The sequence below is a fragment of the Arachis ipaensis genome, chromosome B9 (assembly GCF_059453495.1).
Source record: "Arachis ipaensis isolate K30076 ecotype BB chromosome B9, ASM5945349v1, whole genome shotgun sequence".
NCBI lineage: Eukaryota > Viridiplantae > Streptophyta > Magnoliopsida > Fabales > Fabaceae > Arachis > Arachis ipaensis.
In genome coordinates, this window is record NC_142444.1 from 41,713,609 (window position 1) to 41,718,415 (window position 4,807).

At 34.5% G+C, this 4,807-nt stretch overlaps 1 pseudogene; it reads right to left on the reverse strand.

Annotated features, from left to right (window-relative positions):
- Positions 1-1,601: 1,601 nt before the first annotated feature.
- Positions 1,602-3,073, reverse strand: LOC148544430 (uncharacterized; annotated as a pseudogene).
- Positions 3,074-4,807: the final 1,734 nt, after the last annotated feature.

Below are 4,807 nucleotides of genomic sequence, written 5' to 3' on the forward strand. Positions count from 1 at the left end.
CGCTTAACTTCCATATTCTTGAAGAACTTTGCACGCAATTCAGCACTTGACTTTGAATCTATCTCATTTTCAATGAATTTTTTGAACATTTTCTGAAAAAGGAAATAAAATAATGAGATTAGTATACATCTTAAAGAATCTATTAACATAATAGTAAAAAACCAAATCACATATTAAAAGAACCAATAATCTATAAGAAATGCACCTGTTCATAAACAATTACACCAAAAATAAAAGTAAAAAAAATTATTCTATGTTGAGAAGAAAAATCTCTTTAAAGATCAGAATCATCATCATATTCAGCTTGTTGTAGAACAAGTGAAGGTTTCTCAATGATTGTATTTGGCATGTCTTCTCTAGTCCATTGAACTTCACAATTATCCTTTGGCACAAACAAATTATTTGCTTGATCAAAGGGGTCCTTCTGATTAGACTCTTCGGCTTCAACATCATACCCATCATACATATTGAATAAATCCCTTGGCACTGTGTCCATGACATAATGCTTGTCTTTGTTAAAAGGGTCTTGAATATAAAAACATTGGTGGACTTGTGAAGCTAATACAAAAGGATCATCCCGAGAACATCTTTTATTAAAATGAACTGAAGTTAGACCAAAATTCTCTTCCTCAACTTCAAACCAATCACAATTGAAGAGAACAAATTTGAAACATGCATAATAGTCTAACTCAATTATGTCATTTATTACACCAAAATATGTTACGGCTTTTGTCATTGGATTGTTGTCCTTAGCACTAGCAAAGCTTGGTGTTTCGCACACCAAAGTCACACCACTGTTTTGAGTTGTGTGGCTTGCATCATGTTCTCTAGTTTGAAATTTGTAGCCATTGATTACATAACTAGAAAATCGTTTTGCAACTGTGTTTGGGCCTCTAGACAAATCTTTAAGTTGTTTCGGAACATCTTCATAAGAAGCACGCTCTTTGAACCATTCACTAAAATCATGGCTTAGAGTTATTGCCTTCTTCCATTTTCTACCTTTAGTTTGATTGTTGACATGTTCCTCATACTCTCTAAAGTAAGCAAAGAGCGAGTAAGTTAAATTTTCTAATAGAGAATTGGTAATTGAAAAATATATAAAAAAATACCTAATGTAGTCTTTAACTTTATCACAATTAAATAAGATGTACCGATGAGCTTGTATTTTTGAGTTGGTATCTAGAGAAAAAGGTTGCCCTTTCCTCTTTCCACCAATTGGTCGCCCCAAGCATGCAAAATAGCTATCATGACATACGTCAGCTTCACTGCAATTATCATAATTTTGTGTCCTCCTACTCAGCCTTGTATCCACATCAGGACTTAAATACCTTGAGCAAAATGTCAAGCATTCCTCGGCTAAATATCCTTCAGCAATTGAACCTTCGGGGTGGCTCTTATTGCGAACGTAGGACTTTAACCTACACAGATATCTCTCGATGGGGTACATCCACCTAAATTGAACTGGGCCACCCAACCTCAACTCGTTTACCAGATGAATAGGTAAATGGACCATTATATCAAAGAAACTAGGAGGAAATATTCTTTTCAATTGGCACAAAATCTCTCTAATATCTACTTCCAGATGATCTATTGTATCATTTTCAACAACTTTTTGGCACAAGGAACGAAAGAATGAACCTAGATAAATTAAAGGGCCAACTACTTGATTCTGCATTGTGCATTTTATAGCTACTTGCAACATATAATGCAACATAAAATGAGCATCATGACTTTTGTAGCCTGATATCTTTTTCTCAGCAACATGAACACACCGAGAAATATTAGAGGCACTACCAGATGGCAATTTTACTAAGTTCAAAATATCACAAAAAATAGTTTTTTCTTGATTAGTAAGGTTAAAACAAGCCTTAGCAATTTTTGCTTTCTTGCCACCATCTATCTCCTGTGGTTGAAGGATTTTTCTTATGCCCATATCTTTGAGATCGTAACGAGCATTTGCATGATCTTTGGACTTTCCTGGAATGTCTAATAAAGTTCCAATTATGTTATCACATACATTTTTCTCGATGTGCATAACATCAAGACAATGACGCAATGTATTTTGTTTCAAATATGGCAACTCAAAGAAAATGGACCTTTTCTTCCATGGACCATCAATTTTATTTTTTTGCTTCTTCCCAAATACATTGTCAAAATCTTTCAAATCTTCAAAAATTTGTTCCCCATCTAATAAAGCTGGTGAAGACCTCAATTCAACATTGCCATTGAAAGATCTTTTATCCATCCTATATGGATGATCCATACCCAAAAATTTACGGTTATCCATGTAGCACATCTTCCGGCTATGTTTTAAATAACAAGAGGAGGTGTCATAATTACAGCAAGGACATGCTAACTTTCCCTTTGTGCTCCAACCGGATAACATAGCATAAGCTGGAAAGTCACTTATGGTCCATAAAAGTGCTGCATGTAGTTGAAAAGTTTTATTCTTTGAAGCATCATATGTTTTCACTCCAACTTCCCATAAAACCTTCAACTCTTCAATTAATGGCTGAAGATACACATCAATGCTTTTTCCAGGCGAACATGGTCCAGGGATGAGCAAGGACATCATGACATACTCTGGTTTCATGCAACACCATGGAGGAAGATTGTATGCGACCAAAACTACCGGCCATGTACTATGGGAGATGCTCATGGTTCTAAATGGATTAAATCCATCGCTAGCTAGCCCTAATCTTATGTTACGAGATTCTTCAGCAAAATCAGGATGAAGCCTGTCAAAGTCTTTCCATGATTGGCCATCAGCTGGGTGTCTTAACTTTCCATCCTTTGAACGATGTTCATCGTGCCACCTTAGTGATTCAGCTGTTTTTGAACACAGGAACAGCTTCTTAAGCCTTGGAATCAAGGGAAAATGTCTCAAGACCTTTGCAGGCACAGGTTTTTTCTTCAACTTATCAACTTCTATATCTATCTCAACATTTTCTATGTACCTGGAAGCTCCACAAATAGGACAAAATTCTTCATCTTCATATGTATCCCGGAACAGAACACAATCGTTGGGACAAGCATGAATTTTATTATAACCAAGTCCTAAATCTTTTACCATGGCCTTGATTTTATTGAAAGAATCAGGAATATTCAAATGAGGAATCGCTTCTTTCAGTAACTCAAGAAGAGCAGTAACGGATGCGTTGCTCCAACCATTAAGAGTCTTCAACAAATACAATCGGATAACGAATGATAATGTCAAAAATTTTTTACAGCCAGGATATAACTCTTGTTTTCCTTCTTCAAGCAAGTTATAAAACTTTTTTGCATCTTCGTTTGGCCCATCACCATCTTTATCTCCTTCAAGCACATGCCGAAACGTCTCGTTTAGCAGCCCATGAATGTCGTCGACAAGTCCTTCATGGACTTCACTCTCATCGGTTTCACTATCCATGCGACTTATCCTTTCGCCGTGATGAACCCACACAGTGTAACCTTTTTGAAATCCCTTACTTATTAAATGATCATAAACTTCATCCCTTCGCCCCCAACTAAAGTTATTACATATAGAACAAGGACAAAGAATTTCTTGTCCTTGTGGTCTACCTTTAGAAAAGGCAAAATCCAAAAATGAATTAACACCATGTTGGTAACCCTCAGTATGTCTTGGTAAACTAGTCCACCCTTTGTCCATTACTTTGTCAACTAAAATAAAAGACATGGACATATATTTTAGACTAATTATAAGTGATTTTTTCATTCAAGAGCTTATTGCATCTAAAGAATTTCTAGAAGTCAACCACACATATTCAAAAGAGAACATCTCAACCAATCATGAGACTAACAATTTGTATCTAACAAACTATGCAAAGAAGCTTAATCCATCAATTAATCAGTAAATATTCTTAACAATTAAATGTTCAAACAAATTTAAAAAGATAATATATTAAATGATTTACCTGTAGTGTAGCTCAATATCTAAGGTAGTCGCAGCTACAGAGAGACGCGCTATTTGATTCTCTGTTTCTGGTTTTAAAGAGACAAACAAAAAAAACAACAAAGAATAAAAATATAAGTAATTCATAACCAGATTTTTTAACAAAAAACTCACTTTTAAAACCAATTTTTAGAAATCTTATTTTCAAAAGTGATATATAACTAAAAAATCAAACAATAGAATTATCAAGTTTAGCAACACAGAAATCCAGAACACAATGCACTAACAAAACGTGTTCATCTTCAAATAGACAGCATCATCATATGTTTCTTCTACTACACTCTATCCCCAAGAAAAAATCTAAAACAATTAGTACAATGATGAGTTTTGCTAACCAGAACTCAAATTAATGAACAATGCACAAACAGTTTTTGAATTTGAACAATGCAGAAACGGCCAAATACAAGTTTCCCTTTATATCTTATTAGCTAAATAAAGCCTCAAAACAGTTTTTGAACAATGCACAAACATCACCACTTTCCTTTCTTCTTCTTAAATCCAACAAAAATACCCAACAGCCAAAGCCCTAACTAAGCAACAGAAACTCAGAGAAGAACACTTACCACAAATGACAACCCACAAACGGCCGATGCAGTGAAGCAGTAGCAGCAAAGAGACAACCCACAGATGACAACCCTTTTTTTGATTTTAAAGAGACAAACTACAACAGCAACAAAGAATAAAAATATAAGCAATTCATAACCATAACTGTAATACTAACGTAACAATCACTTTCATGCCTGAAATAAATTGATTTCTCAAAATAAACAACAAACCATTCAAAGTGAACGAAGTATATAAATAAATTACTCAGAGATGCAATGAATGATATATAAATGCATTTTTTGAAACTTT